Source organism: Drosophila sulfurigaster, chromosome 3 (genome assembly GCF_023558435.1).
Source record: "Drosophila sulfurigaster albostrigata strain 15112-1811.04 chromosome 3, ASM2355843v2, whole genome shotgun sequence".
NCBI classification, from domain to species: domain Eukaryota; kingdom Metazoa; phylum Arthropoda; class Insecta; order Diptera; family Drosophilidae; genus Drosophila; species Drosophila sulfurigaster.
Genome location: NC_084883.1, coordinates 56063805 through 56081193, shown reverse-complemented (window position 1 = coordinate 56081193; position 17389 = coordinate 56063805). Strand labels below are relative to the sequence as shown.

The window sequence follows — 17389 nt, the reverse complement described above, 5'->3', positions numbered from 1 at the left end:
ATTCATATAGTCCTTACACTTCTCTTGTAATAGGTAATCGAAAAAATATTTTTGAATTTTCAAATTTTCACGTGTTTTCCAGGTATGGACAACTAGAGATTTGCGCGTATAATGACAAGTTGTATATCAAAAATCCTAGATATATCTACCTACTGTCAAAAATTCGTTAACATAATCCCTATAGTTCTTCTGCAATCCGTAATCGAAAGAAGATATTTGGAAATTTGCATGCACATACACACTCACACATGCGCTTCTAAAGTGTGCAACCTTCATGAAGCTATTCTGCTTGACCATGCCCACTTATCCCTTTCGCCCACTCTAATATGTTGGTCCGCCGCCTAGTCAATCACACACACATGCATTTGACACACATTCATAAAAATTTTTGGCATCGACTTTTTCGCATTCGCACACATACATAAATATGTATGTACATATGTATGTAGATTACTGGTTATGTCTAGAGCAGGGGTGCTCAAATTCGTCTTATGGCAGTGCGTTTACTAACACAGACACAAGAAAACGTGTACATATGTAGCGGCGCTTTTGTGTTGGGGCGCAGCTGTGCACTGAGAGAAATTACGATTCTCCAATTCATCACTCATTTTTCTAACCCACCAAAAAAATTTAACATAACGCTTACGATGGTCGACCACGAAATAAATCAAAACCCAACCCAGACAGAAGAATAAGTTCCAGTGCATGTGCTCGAGAAAAAAACAAAAACAAAATACATTGCGGTCAGCGAAGCGTGACGACGGAAAGAGATGGAATGGAGAAACAAGCAAAATTGTTTTTGTTTCGCATGCAAATCGAAGCCCATATGCACGGTGCGTATGGGCGCACTAGCCATAAGCACAGAGCATCTACAAAAACAAAAGTGCACTCAGTGTATAGGCGTTGAGCATCCCTGGTCTAGAGGTTAAGTAAGAAATGCTTAACTATTGAACTAGCAAGCTGCGAATTCTTTGTGAAGCCCTCCTGCCTGCCCACGTCCACTTATCAGGTCCGCCCACACTAATACACACAATTTAACAAACATGCATTCACATTTTTGGCATGCAATTTTTTACACTCAATCAGTTGCAATGCCTTCGAAAAGTGAACTGATTAGTAGCAATTCATTAGAAGCATGCACATACACACTCACACATTCACTTCTAAGCACATACATACACACATACCAATATAGGCGAGCATGTAGATACATAGACAGACGCATACATACAAACGAAAGCACAGCTGAGCCAACGCAGTCCTTGTCCAAACATCTAAGACGCGAGCAATTGCTGTCGTCTTCATTGTCGGCCTTCGGCTTTTGCATACGAAGCCTCGCATCGAAGCGCACGATTTGCAGGCAACTTCACTGTTTAGCTTTGGCATTTTTGCATGTGAACTGCTCTCCCTTCCCTTCCCTCGCCAATATTTGAAATTTGCAAGCGAGCGATTGCTGTCGTCTTCATTTTCGAGACTTTCGTCGCGGCAAAACCAAATGGACATGCGCTAGCGGGTAGCTGCTGACCTATGCGGCAACTTTGCGTTGCCAAACTTCACATGCATACACAAGCCAATCAAAGCGAGCAAGTCACAAGTCAGAAGTTGTCGTCTTCATTTTCGAGACTTTCGTCGCGGCAAAACAAAATGGACATGCGCTAGCGGGTAGCTGCTGACCTATGCGGCAACTTTGCGTTGCCAAACTTCACATGCATACACAAGCCAATTAAAGCGAGCAAGTCACATAGACGCATACATACAAACGATCTGCGACTGAACTGAGTGTGTGACGTACGCCGCGCGCTGCTTTCGAGTTGCGTTCGAGTTGCGTTCGAAGTTTGCACGTGTTCGCCGTGTTCACTTGTTTCATCTGCAGACTTGTCAGTTTTTTGGCGCTCGTGGTAGCTTTTAATTCGCCAGCAATAACAAGCACATTATCAACAATTGTTGCTGTAATTACTTACGTTGCTGTTGCTTTTGTAATAGATGAATACAAAAGAATATAAATACAACTTTTACAATTTTAAAGGATTTTCAATTGCAATCCGTAATCAAAACCAAATATATGGAAAATTCCAAATTTTCACGTGTTTGCCAGGTAACGAAAACCTGAGATCCACGTTTATAATGATAAGTTAAATATTAAAAGTTGCGCATTAAAAATATCTACCTACTGACCAAATTTCATTAACATAGTCCTTATAGTTCTTCTGCAATCCGTAATCGAAGGAAGATATTTGGAAATTTGCATGCACATACACAATCACACATGCGCTTCTAAAATGTGCAACTTTCATGAAGCTATTTTACTTGACCATGCCCACATATCCCTTTCGCCCACTCTAATATCTTGGTGAGCCACCTAGTCAAGGGGGCATACACAATTTGGCAGACATTCACTTAAATTTTTGGGAAGCCAATATTTGCCTTCAAAGATCACTTGCAATGCCTTCAAATTGTGCAGAACTGTTAAGTAGCAATTGATTAGATTAGCTAAGCAATCTTTGTGAAGCTCGCCTGCCTGACCACGCCCACTTATCAGGTCCACCTTAAGTGATATCTTGGTCCGCCGCCTAGTCAAGCACACACACATGCATTTCACACACATTCATCAAAATTTTTGGCTTTCTCACACATACATACATACATACATATATATGTAGATTACTGGTAATGTCTGGAGTAAGTATCTGATTAGTAGCAATTCATTAGAAGCATGCACATACACACTCACACATTCACTTCTAAGCACATACATACACACACACCAATATAGGCGAGATTGTAGATACATAGACAGACGCATACATACAAACGAAAGCACAGCTGAGCCAACGCAGTCCTTGTCCAAACATCTAAGACGCGAGCAATTGCTGTCGTCTTCATTGTCGGCCTTCGGCTTTTGCATACGAAGCCTCGCATCGAAGCGCACGATTTGCAGGCAACTTCGGCTGTTGCTTCGTTTGCTGCTTCGTCGTTTTCGTTTCCACGTTCGGCACGCGTTCGTTCGTCGTGGGCTCTCGATCTCTTCCTCCCTCCCGCTCTCTATCCTTTTCGATCTGTCACTCCACGACTGTGTGTAGGCATGTGTATGTGTGTGTGTGTGTGGAGCCAGCCCAACTGATGGAAATCCAACTGCAGATGAATCAGCTTCAATATATGCATATGCCTGAGTGTGTCAGTGTCGACTAGGTGAATGTGTGTATGTGTGTGCGTGTGATGATAAATGAGTTTTTATTTTGATTTTATTCACTGTTTGGCATTGGTATTTTTGCATTTGAACTGCTCTCCCTTCCCTTCCCTCTACAATATTTCAAATTTGCAAGCGAGCGATTGCTGTCGTCTTCATTTTCGAGACTTTCGTCGCGGCAAAACCAAATGGACATGCGCTAGCTGGTAGCTGCTAACCTATGCGGCAACTTTGTACCTGGAAACACATGAAAATTTAAAAATTCCAAAAATAAATTTTAGATTTCTTATTACAAGAGAACTATAAGGACTATACATTTGGGAAAGAGCAACAATTGTCAAGAAATCTGCCCGATGTCGCTTGCAAACCAAAACTTAGAGCAGTTGGATTACCAGGCTAACATAAAGCAGCAGCAAGCAGATGAAGTACAGAAAGTCACTTTCGACAGATGCCTACATAAGACAGAGAGAGTAGTTTCTCCCGCTCTGAGAATCCATAGAACAAAGCTGAGCATCGCTGCTGGCAAGTTGGCTAGTGGACAAGTCGTATGAGTAAGTTCATACCGACTCAATAGATGGCGCTGCAAATGATTTTTGTAAATTTGCTTGCTCATGATTTCTGTTCGCCTGGTATTTCATCGGCTGAGTTGGCACTTTTGAGTCTTTCACGTTGACTTCAACTGACCAACAGCAACAACAACAAATTTAGTCAGTACAACAACAACTACAACAGCATCAAAAATTACAACAACATCAACTAGATTTGGGAAAGAGCAACTGTCAAGAAATCTGGCCGATGTCGCTAACAGCACTTGGATTACCAGGCTTACATAAAGCAGCAGCAAGCAGTTGAAGTACAGAGAACTATAAGGACTATATGAATGCAATTTGGTCTGTAAATAGATATTTTTATTGCAGACGCATGAAAATTTAAAAATTCCAAAAATAAATTTTAGACTTCCTATTACAAGAGAACTATAAGGACTATATGAATGAAATGGTCTGTAGGTAGATATTTTTATTGCGAAACTTTTGATATACAACTTGTCATTATACGCGCAAAACTCTAGTTGTCCATACCTGGAAAACACATGAAAATTTAAAAATTCCAAAAATAAATTTTAAATTTCCTATTACAAGAGAACTATAAGGACTATATGAATGCAATATGGTATACAACTTGCCATTATACGCGCAAAACTATAGTTGTACATACCTGGAAAACACATGAAAATTTAAAAATTCCAAAAATAAATTTTATATTTCCTATTACATGAGAACTATAAGGACTATATGAATGCAATATGGTCAGTAGGTAGAACACGAGAAAATTGAATTTAAGGACTATATGAATGAATTTTGGTCTGTAGGCAACAATTGTCAAGAAATCTGCCCGATGTCGTTTGCAAACCAAAACTTAGAGCAGTTGGATTACCAGGCTAACATAAACCAGCAGCAAGCAGATGAAGTACAGAAAGTCACTTTCGACAAATGCCTACATAAGACATGCCCACTTATCCCTTTCGCCCACTCTAATATCTTGGTGAGCCACCTAGTCAAGGGCATACACAATTTGGCAGACATTCACTTAAATTTTTGGCAAGCCAATATTTGCCTTCAAAGATCACTTGCAATGCCTTCAAATTGTGCAGAACTGTTAAGTAGCAATTGATTAGATTAGCTAAGCAATCTTTGTGAAGCTCGCCTGCCTGACCACGCCCACTTATCAGGTCCACCTTAAGTGATATCTTGGTCCGCCGCCTAGTCAAGCACACACACATGCATTTCACACACATTCATCAAAATTTTTGGCATCGAACTTTTCGCTTTCTCACACATACACACATACATACATATATATGTAGATTACTGGTAATGTCTGGAGTAAGTATCTGATTAGTAGCAATTCATTAGAAGCATGCACATACACACTCACACATTCACTTCTAAGCACATACATACACACATACCAATATAGGCGAGAATGTAGATACATAGACAGACGCATACATACGAACAAAAGCACAGCTGAGCCAACGCAGTCCTTGTCCAAACATCTAAGACGCGAGCAATTGCTGTCGTCTTCATTGTCGGTCTTCGGCTTTTGCATACGAAGCCTCGCATCGAAGCGCACGATTTGCAGGCAACTTCGGCTGTTGCTTCGTTTGCTGCTTCGTCGTTTTCGTTTCCACGTTCGGCACGCGTTCGTTCAACGTCACCGCGTGGCTCTCGATCTCTTCCTCCCTTCCGCTCTCTATCCTTTTCGATCTGTCACTCCACGACTGTGTGTAGGCATGTGTTTGTGTGTGTGTGTGTGTGTGGAGCCAACCCAACTGATGGAAATCCAACTACAGATGAATCAGTTTCAATATATGCATATGCCTGCGAGTGTCAGTGTCGACTAGGTGAATGTGTGTATGTGTGTGCGTGTGATGATAAATGAGTTTTTATTTTGATTTTATTCACTGTTTAGCTTTGGCATTTTTGCATGTGAACTGCTCTCCCTTCCCTTCCCTCTACAATATTTCAAATTTACAAGCGAGCGATTGCTGTCGTCTTCATTTTCGAGACTTTCGTCGCGGCAAAACCAAATGGACATGCGCTAGCGGGTAGCTGCTAACCTATGCGGCAACTTTGCGTTGCCAAACTTCACATGCATACACAAGACAAATAAAGCGAGCAAGTCACATAGACGCATACATACAAACGATCTGCGACTGAACTGAGTGTGTGACGTACGCTGCGCGCTGCTTTCGAGTTGCGTTCGAGTTGCGTTCGAACGTGTTCGCCGTGTTCACTTATTTCATCTGCAGACTTGTCAGTTTTTTGGCGCTCGTGGTAGCTTTTAATTGGCCAGCAATAACAAGCACATTATCAAAAATTGTTGCTGTAATTACTTAAGTTGCTGTTGCTTTTGTAATAGCTGAATAAAAAAGAATATAAATACAACTTTTACAATTCTTAAAAGATTTTCTCTTGCAATCCGTAATCAAAACCAAATATATGAAAATTTCCAAATTTTCACGTGTTCGCCAGGTAACGAAAACCTGAGATCCACGTTTATAATGATAAGTTAAATATTAAAAGTTGCGCATTAAAAATATCTACCTACTGACCAAATTTCATTAACATAGTCCTTATAGTTTTCTTTGCAATCCGTAATCGAAAGAAGATATTTGGAAATTTGCATGCACATACACACTCACACATGCGCTTCTAAAGTGTGCAACCTTCATGAAGCTATTCTGCTTGACCATGCCCACTTATCCCTTTCGCCCACTCTAATATCTTGGTCCGCCGCCTAGTCAAGCACACACATACATACATACATACATATATATGTAGATTACTGGTAATGTCTGGAGTAAGTATCTGATTAGTAGCAATTCATTAGAAGCATGCACATACACACTCACACATTCACTTCTAAGCACATACATACACACACACCAATATAGGCGAGGATGTAGATACATAGACAGACGCATACATACAAACAAAAGCACAGCTGAGCCAACGCAGTCCTTGTCCAAACATCTAAGACGCGAGCAATTGCTGTCGTCTTCATTGTCGGCCTTCGGCTTTTGCATACGAAGCCTCGCATCGAAGCGCACGATTTGCAGGCAACTTCGGCTGTTGCTTCGTCTGCTGCTTCGTCGCTTTCGTTTCCACGTTCGGCACGCGTTCGTTCGTCGTGGGCCATCGACGACAACGTCACCGCATGGCTCTCGATCTCTTCCTCCCTCCCGCTCTCTATCCTTTTCGATCTTTCACTCCACGACTGTGTGTAGGCATGTGTATGTGTGTGTGTGTGGAGCCAGCCCAACTGATGGAAATCTAACTGCAGATGAATCAGCTTCAATATATGCATATGCCTGAGTGTGTCAGTGTCGACTAGGTGAATGTGTGTATGTGTGTGCGTGTGATGATAAATGAGTTTTTATTTTGATTTTATTCACTGTTTGGCATTGGTATTTTTGCATTTGAACTGCTCTCCCTTCCCTTCCCTCTACAATATTTCAAATTTGCAAGCGAGCGATTGCTATCGTCTTCATTTTCGAGACTTTCGTCGCGGCAAAACCAAATGGACATGCGCTAGCTGGTAGCTGCTAACCTATGCGGCAACTTTGTACCTGGAAAACACATGAAAATTTAAAAATTCCAAAAATAAATTTTAGATTTCTTATTACAAGATAACTATAAGGACTATACATTTGGGAAAGAGCAACAATTGTCAAGAAATCTGCCCGATGTCGCTTGCAAACCAAAACTTAGAGCAGTTGGATTACCAGGCTAACATAAAGCAGCAGCAAGCAGATGAAGTACAGAAAGTCACTTTCGACAGATGCCTACATAAGACAGAGAGAGTATTTTCTCCCGCTCTGAGAATCCATAGAACAAAGCTGAGCATCGCTGCTGGCAAGTTGGCTAGTGGACAAGTCGTATGAGTAAGTTCATACCGAATCCAATAGATGGCGCTGCAAATGATTTTTTGTAAATTTGCTTGCTCATGATTTCTGTTCGCCTGGTATTTCATCGGCTGAGTTGGCACTTTTGAGTCTTTCACGTTGACTTCAACTGACCAACAACAACAACAACAAATTTAGTCAGTACAACAACAACTACAACAGCATCAAAAATTACAACAACATCAACTAGATTTGGGAAAGAGCAACTGTCAAGAAATCTGGCCGATGTCGCTAACAGCACTTGGATTACCAGGCTTACATAAAGCAGCAGCAAGCAGTTGAAGTACAGAGAACTATAAGGACTATATAAATGCAATATGGTCAGTAGGTAGAACACGAGAAAATTGAATTTAAGGACTATATGAATGAATTTTGGTCTGTAGGCAACAATTGTTAAGAAATCTGCCCGATGTCGTTTGCAAACCAAAACTTAGAGCAGTTGGATTACCAGGCTAACATAAAGCAGCAGCAAGCAGATGAAGTACAGAAAGTCACTTTCGACAGATGCCTACATAAGACAGAGAGAGTATTTTCTCCCGCTCTGAGAATCCATAGAACAAAGCTGAGCATCGCTGCTGGCAAGTTGGCTAGTGGACAAGTCGTATGAGTAAGTTCATACCGAATCCAATAGATGGCGCTGCAAATGATTTTTTGTAAATTTGCTTGCTCATGATTTCTGTTCGCCTGGTATTTCATCGGCTGAGTTGGCACTTTTGAGTCTTTCACGTTGACTTCAACTGACCAACAGCAACAACAACAAATTTAGTCAGTACAACAACAACTACAACAGCATCAAAAATTACAACAACATCAACTAGATTTGGGAAAGAGCAACTGTCAAGAAATCTGGCCGATGTCGCTAACAGCACTTGGATTACCAGGCTTACTTAAAGCAGCAGCAAGCAGTTGAAGTACAGAGAACTATAAGGACTATATGAATGCAATATGGTCAGTAGGTAGAACACGAGAAAATTGAATTTAAGGACTATATGAATGAATTTTGGTCTGTAGGCAACAATTGTCAAGAAATCTGCCCGATGTCGTTTGCAAACCAAAACTTAGAGCAGTTGGATTACCAGGCTAACATAAACCAGCAGCAAGCAGATGAAGTACAGAAAGTCACTTTCGACAAATGCCTACATAAGACATGCCCACTTATCCCTTTCGCCTACTCTAATATCTTTGTGAGCCACCTAGTCAAGGGGCATACACAATTTGGCAGACATTCACTTAAATTTTTGGCAAGCCAATATTTGCCTTCAAAGATCACTTGCAATGCCTTCAAATTGTGCAGAACTGTTAAGTAGCAATTGATTAGATTAGCTAAGCAATCTTTGTGAAGCTCGCCTGCCTGACCACGCCCACTTATCAGGTCCACCTTAAGTGATATCTTGGTCCGCCGCCTAGTCAAGCACACACACATGTATTTCACACACATTCATCAAAATTTTTGGCATCGAACTTTTCGCTTTCTCACACATACATACATACATACATATATATGTAGATTACTGGTAATGTCTGGAGTAAGAATCTGATTAGTAGCAATTCATTAGAAGCATGTACGTACACACTCACACATTCACTTCTAAGCACATACATACACACACCAATATAGGCGAGGATGTAGATACATAGACAGACGCATACATACAAACAAAAGCACAGCTGAGCCAACGCAGTCCTTGTCCAAACATCTAAGACGCGAGCAATTGCTGTCGTCTTCATTGTCGGCCTTCGGCTTTTGCATACGAAGCCTCGCATCGAAGCGCACGATTTGCAGGCAACTTCGGCTGTTGCTTCGTCTGCTGCTTCGTCGCTTTCGTTTCCACGTTCGGCACGCGTTCGTTCGTCGTGGGCCATCGACGACAACGTCACCGCGTGGCTCTCGATCTCTTCATCCCTCCCGCTCTCTATCCTTTTCGATCTGTCACTCCACGACTGTGTGTAGGCATGTGTATGTGTGTGTGTGTGTGTGTGGAGCCAGCCCAACTGATGGAAATCCAACTGCAGATGAATCAGCTTCAATATATGCATATGCCTGAGTGTGTCAGTGTCGACTAGGTGAATGTGTGTATGTGTGTGCGTGTGATGATAAATGAGTTTTTATTTTGATTTTATTCACTGTTTGGCTTTGGTATTTTTGCATGTGAACTGCTCTCCCTTCCCTTCCGAAAACAATATTTCAAATTTGCAAGCGAGCGATTGCTGTCGTCTTCATTTTCGAGACTTTCGTCGCGGCAAAACAAAATGGACATGCGCTAGCGGGTAGCTGCTAACCTATGCGGCAACTTTGCGTTGCCAAACTTCACATGCATACACAAGCCAATTAAAGCGAGCAAGTAGACACATAGACGCATACATACAAACGATCTGCGACTGAACTGAGTGTGTGACGTACGCTGCGCGCTGCGTTCGAGTTGCGTTCGAGTTGCGTTCGAACGTGTTCGCCGTGTTCACTTATTTCATCTGCAGACTTGTCAGTTTTTTGGCGCTCGTGGTAGCTTTTAATTGGCCAGCAATAACAAGCACATTATCAAAAATTGTTGCTGTAATTACTTAAGTTGCTGTTGCTTTTGTAATAGCTGAATAAAAAAGAATATAAATACAACTTTTACAATTCTTAAAAGATTTTCTCTTGCAATCCGTAATCAAAACCAAATATATGGAAATTTCTAAATTTTCACGTGTTCGCCAGGTAACGAAAACCTTATATCCACGTTTATAATGATAAGTTAAATATTAAAAGTTGCGCATTAAAAATATCTACCTACTGACCAAATTTCATTCATATAGTCCTTACACTTCTCTTGTAATAGGTAATTGAAAAATATTTTTGAATTTTCAAATTTTCACGTGTTTTCCAGGTATGGACAACTAGAGATTTGCGCGTATAATGACAAGTTGTATATCAAAAATTCAAGAGATATCTACATACTGTCAAAAATTCGTTAACATAATCCTTATAGTTCTTCTGCAATCCGTAATCGAAAGAAGATATTTGGAAATTTGCGTGCACATACACACTCACACATGCGCTTCTAAAGTGTGCAACCTTCATGAAGCTATTCTGCTTGACCATGCCCACTTATCCCTTTCGCCCACTCTAATATCTTGGTCCGCCGCCTAGTCAAGCACACACACATGCATTTCACACACATTCATCAAAATTTTTGGCATCAACTTTTTCGCTTTCGCACACATACATACATACATATGTATGTAGATTACTGGCAATGTCTGGAGGGTTTGTACAACTGTTAAGTAAGAAATGCGTAACTATTGAACTAGCAAGCTGCGAATTCTTTGTGAAGCCCTCCTGCCTGCCCACGTCCACTTATCAGTTTCGCAATAAAAATATCTACCTACTGACCAAATTTCATTCATATAGTCCTTAAACTTCTCTTGTAATAGGTAATCGAAAAATATTTTTGGAATTTTCAAATTTTCACGTGTTTTCCAGGTATGGACAACTAGAGATTTGCGCGTATAATGACAAGTTGTATATCAAAAATCCTAAAGATATCTACCTACTGCCAAAAATTCGTTAACATAATCCTTATAGTTCTTCTGCAATCCGTAATCGAAAGAAGATATTTGGAAATTTGCATGCACATACACACTCACACATGCGCTTCTAAAGTGTGCAACCTTCATGAAGCTATTCTGCTTGACCATGCCCACTTATCCCTTTCGCCCACTCTAATATCTTGGTCCGCCGCCTAGTCAAGCACACACACATGCATTTCACACACATTCATCAAAATTTTTGGCATCAACTTTTTCGCTTTCGCACACATACATACATACATATGTATGTAGATTACTGGCAATGTCTGGAGGGTTTGTACAACTGTTAAGTAAGAAATGCGTAACTATTGAACTAGCAAGCTGCGAATTCTTTGTGAAGCCCTCCTGCCTGTCCACGTCCACTTATCAGGTCCGCCCACACTAATACACACAATTTAACAAACATGCATTCACATTTTTGGCATGCAATTTTACTTTCAATCAGTTGCAATGCCTTCGAAAAGTGAACTGATTAGTAGCAATTCATTAGAAGCATGCACATACACACTCACACATTCACTTCTAAGCACATACATACACACATACCAATATAGGCGAGCATGTAGATACATAGACAGACGCATACATACAAACGAAAGCACAGCTGAGCCAACGCAGTCTTTGTCCAAACATCTTCATTGTCGGCCTTCGGCTTTTGCATACGAAGCCTTGCATCGAAGCGCACGATTTGCAGGCAACTTCGGCTGTTGCTTCGTCTGCTGCTTCGTCGTTTTCGTTTCCACGTTCGGCACGCGTTCGTTCGTCGTGGGCCATCGACGACAACGTCACCGCGTGGCTCTCGATCTCTTCCTCCCTCCCGCTCTCTATCCTTTTCGATCTGTCACTCCACGACTGTGTGTAGGCATGTGTTTGTGTGTGTGTGTGTGTGTGTGGAGCCAACCCAACTGATGGAAATCCAACTACAGATGAATCAGCTTCAATATATGCATATGCCTGCGAGTGTCAGTGTCGACTAGGTGAATGTGTGTATGTGTGTGCGTGTGATGATAAATGAGTTTTTATTTTGATTTTATTCACTGTTTAGCTTTGGCATTTTTGCATGTGAACTGCTCTCCCTTCCCTTCCCTCTATAATATTTCAAATTTGCAAGCGAGCGATTGCTGTCGTCTTCATTTTCGAGACTTTCGTCGCGGCAAAACCAAATGGACATGCGCTAGCGGGTAGCTGCTAACCTATGCGGCAACTTTGCGTTGCCAAACTTCACATGCATACACAAGACAAATAAAGCGAGCAAGTCACATAGACGCATACATACAAACGATCTGCGACTGAACTAGAGTTGGGCGCGTGTCGTGTTAATTCTCGTGTCACATCGTGACACGACTCAACACGCGTGTTCGTGTTGCACGCAATCAAATTTCGCGTGTTCGTGCGTGCTCGTGCTGCGCACTCCAACACGACAACACGACAACACGAAGCAAAAAATTTGATTTTTTTTGCCTTATTGGCAATATTGCTCGACTGCACTATTTTTTAGTATATTTCCTCAGCAAGAATTGGCCACACTGTAGACCACATACGATCACATTGTTTCTTTGAGCTGGATGCTAGAAAGATAAAAATGGAGAGGCGCATTCAAATTCAAGAAGCGATTGCCAAAGGGGACGAAAAATACAAATTAATTAACAATTCGAAAGCCAAAAGTCTTATTTGGCAGACGTTTAATTTAATTGAATGCTGTGGTGAGATCCTAAACTTTGTGTGCTGCAAAAAAGTGCAAAGTTGTATTCGCATACACGCCGAAGACCGGAACCGGCGTATTAAATCGTCACAAATGTGCCGTTCAAGCGGACGCACGCCAACCTACTTTGCCGTCTTTTGTGCATAAAAAAAGTTCCGCAAAATGTCATAAATAACCTGGCCATCAAACAGTTGGCTTTCGTGGCTAAGGATTTACAGCCTCTCAGCGTCACCGAAGGTGAGTTAAAATATATGCAATATATGTACACATATACATTTACACACATTCATATGTACAGTGCCGAGTTTATTTGTGTGAATATGAGTGTTAAATTAGTGGTACCCAAGCTCATAACTCGCTGTTTTTGTATCATCGGATCAATGTTTTTTTATTTGTGTGTATTGTGGAAAAGAGCTACTGAGCTTGGGCACCTGTGGATTAAATATTAATTAATATGTATATATATGTAATTACTTTTTATTTTGTTTAGGCGAAGGATTCCAGGAGTATGCTCAAGCCCTTATAAATCTAGGAGCTGCATATGGCGTTCAAAAATATAAGGATGTATCCGTATCGAGAAAACTCTTACTTACTCCGTCATGATAAAGGAATACGAGCGTATACATATGAGCTAAGCACAGCGCTTATAGAACAACAATTAGCCTTCACAACGGATATGTGGACCGACTCGTACACGCAGCGGAGTTTTGTAAGCTTAAGCGCTCATTATATATGTGCTGAATTTAAGTTAAATGTTAAAATATTGGGTGTTAAAGAATTCGAGGCAGAGAAAAACCGGAGCTAATATTTTATTGCATGTAACCGACATTTTAAAACAATTTAACATCGATAATAAGTTGATAAACTCTGTAATTGTCACCGACAACGGAGCAAATGTCGTTTCGGCTTTTAATAATTTTAAGAGACTATCGTGCGCATGCCACAATTTGAATCTTTTAATGACCGATGTCCTCGAAAAGGATCCAATTTATGAAATTAGGCAGCTTATTGATGCGTCGAAGAAATTGGTTAAATATTTCAAGCATTCAGAGTTGAACAATAAATTAAGCAAGTCACTAAAACAAGATGTACAAACTAGATGGAACTCGGTGTATATTATGCTTCAAAGTATATTTGACGTTAAGGATGAAATAAAATATCTTTTAAGTGAAAAAAATCAATCGAATCGAATTGCTGATATTGACTTTGAAATTATAAATCAAGTTCTAGAATTCTTAAAACCTTTTAAAGAATGTTCTGAAAAATTTAGTTCCGAAAAAGAACCCACCATACATATTTATGTTCTTTGGTACAACAAATTAAAATCACACTGTAATCAAAAAATGTTAGATTCATTTGTTATATCTCAACTTAAAACTAATACTCTCTTACAACTTGATAAGCGTCTTAAGCCAACCAACCTGCATTACGTCGGTCTTTTTTTAAACCCGCCGTTTAGGCAGCTTAATTTTTTAACAGAAACGGAAAGAAATGACACTTTTGCTACGATCAAAGGCATATTATCTGAATATTCAATTGAAAATACCAGTCCTGAGAAAAGCACATCGGCTAATGAAGCCCAGGATTTTTGAATTTAGAGATGAAACCAATGCTAAAAGGTTAAATTAGAGCGCAGCGCTGTCGACATTGAAATAGATAACTATTACAAATGCGGCAAAGAAAATGAAAACAATGTTTTAGAGTTTTGGAGAAACGCTAATAACCTTAAGTGTCTTCAAAAACTGGCAAAGCAAATTTTACATATACCAATCAGCTCAGCTACGAGCGAAAGAGTGTTCTCAACGTCTGGCATGGTTCTGTGCGAGCGCAGAACAAGATTGCTCAGCAGCAATTTGATAAACTGGTATTTTTATACAAAAATATGAATTAATTTTAATGTTTTTATGTTAACTTTCGCCATGCGCATTTACCTTTAATGTAATAAAAAGTGAATAAAGTACCATTACTTTTAATAAGAAATTTAGCGCGTCTTTTTATTTATCCGGGCTCCAACAAAGGTTATTGTTAATAAAAGCTCACTGACTCAAAATAATCATTACATTGTAATGTAATATGATACAAAATTGAAATAAATATGAAAAAAAAATTTCGTGTTGTTCGTGCGTGTTTCGTGCGTGTTCGTGTTGGACCAAAATCGACCGTGCGTGTTCGTGTTACACAAAAAAAAATTTTTCGTGTTCGTGTTGTGTCGTGTTGAAAATTTTAGACACGCGCCCATCTCTAGACTGAACTGAGTGTGTGACGTACGCTGCGGGCTGCGTTCGAGTTGCGTTCGAACGTGTTCGCCGTGTTCACTTATTTCATCTGCAGACTTGTCAGTTTTTAGGCGCTCGTGGTAGCTTTTAATTGGCCAGCAATAACAAGCACATTATCAAAAAGTGTTGCTGTAATTACTTAAGTTGCTGTTGCTTTTGTAATAGCTGAATAAAAAAGAATATAAATACAACTTTTACAATTCTTAAAAGATTTTCTCTTGCAATCCGTAATCAAAACCAAATATATGGAAATTTCCAAATTTTCACGTGTTCGCCAGGTAACGAAAACCTGAGATCCACGTTTATAATGATAAGTTAAATATTAAAAGTTGCGCATTGAAAATATCTACCTACTAACCAAATTTCATTAACATAGTCCTTATAGTTTTCTTGCAATCCGTAATCGAAACCAAATATATGCAATTTTTGCAAATTTGCACGTAATGCGTAATAATGGCAAATTGTATATTAAAAGTTGCGAATTGAAAATATCTACATTAGGGCGGGTCAATTTTTTTTTCGCAAAAATCGTCCCCCATAATCGGAATCTGCGAAGAATTCTAAGAAAATTTCACCATGAAACCATGTGTCTAAAATGAATTCCTAGTCCGCGCCGTGAAGCTTAAAGATTGCACTATGAGGTACATAAGGTATTTCGAGGTATTTAAGACATTTTAATGTATTTAAAAAAAAAATACGCATTTTCCAATTATGTTGGAGTCAATTCTGATTCATTTTTTTACAACAAATTTTATAATTTTTTTTTTTAAATTTATTTAACTTATAATTTTTTTTTTAATTCAACAAAAAAAACCAACTAGCCATGTACTGAGCCTCATATAAGAAAGTAGGAGCAATGCGTACGTAACTTTTTAACGAAGTAAGGTATCGGTCTGAAAATTGAAATATATATTCAAAGGCATTTTAAGCAACTAAATAAAAGTGGGCGTGGCATGATAAAAGGCGGAATTTAATTTTATTTTTATTATAAAGTTTATTTGCTTTCCAACAAGTAGGTAATTTTTGCATTTTGTTGACTTGGAATATAATGTCATCTTATTAGAATCTCAAGTCTTTCTTTGACTCGATTTGAGGAACTTTGGAACGACTTTCTAAAGTCAATGACATAACAGCATCTCGATTCTGTGGCATAACTCGTCGTGAGACATGTGTTAACAACTGCACACATCGTTCGGTGCCCTGAATGTGCGATGAAATTGCTGGATCTGGCATTGGTATTTCAGCAGAATTTATGTATTCCAGCAAGTGATCGTGTGGGATGTTTGCAGTAAATGGAGGTTCAAATAAGATGTCGTCATTATCCAAGTCAACTAAATGCATATAATCGGTGCAATCGAAATTAATGCGATTCTTTTATAAGATCTAAGTTTAGTTGGGTCATATAATTTCTCGCGATAATACATAATTTTATTAATTGCTCTTTCGCGAACTGTTTTTCTTTCATCGAAAAGCATTGTTAACAAAATATTTTCTGTATGGGCGAAGAATGCATTGTTTTGGATTGCTTTGTTTACAATTTCTCTTAGATTTTGTGGTAAAAATTGCGTTGATTGAATAAAATTAAATAAAAGTTTACTGCCATATACCACCGAATTAAAATATTTGACATTAAAATACATCGGTATATAAACTTTCATAATGAAATTAGCCAACATTTTTAAATTTGTCGAAGGTAAACTACTTGCGACATAAAGACGTAAAACTCTGCTGGCTTTTGTTAACCAACGAGAATGAACCATTTTTCCGGGTTTCATGCTGGCAAGATGTTCTGGACACAAACCTTCCGATACAGCTTTGGCTATTCGATAGAGATATAAAACATCTGTCGAAAGACTTTTTTCATCTCCATTATCCATTGCAGGAGGCATATTCCCCAATGAAATGGGTTCAAAGTCAGGTATGGCCTAAAACAGAATGTTTGTTTTAATTTGAAAATGCTCTATTAAAACTTGGCTCTTACCGGAAGTTGTTCACAGGTCTCAAGTAACTTCATCAAAGTCCCACTAGCTGTACGTGGTCCACTTGTAGTTGCATTTTCCAAAGCATTGAACAAATGGCGAAATGGAAGTTCGTTAAAATGCAGCAAACAAACAAACCAATGTAATGGTTTATTCAATAAAAGTTCAAATTTTCGAATTATTCCATTTTCAATTCCAGTATTGGTG

The 17389-nt window shown here is 39.4% G+C and overlaps 1 long non-coding RNA gene across 2 annotated transcripts; it reads left to right on the top strand.

The window, feature by feature from the left end:
* The first annotated feature begins 15728 nt into the window (after positions 1-15728).
* LOC133843009 (uncharacterized) lies at positions 15729-16642 on the top strand. Of its 2 annotated transcripts, XR_009894463.1 has the most exons (3): positions 15729-15863; positions 16025-16215; positions 16267-16642. It is a non-coding gene; the product is annotated as an uncharacterized LOC133843009 (long non-coding RNA). The 2 variants fall into 2 exon arrangements; XR_009894462.1 differs by having other exon boundaries at positions 15729-16215.
* Positions 16643-17389: the final 747 nt, after the last annotated feature.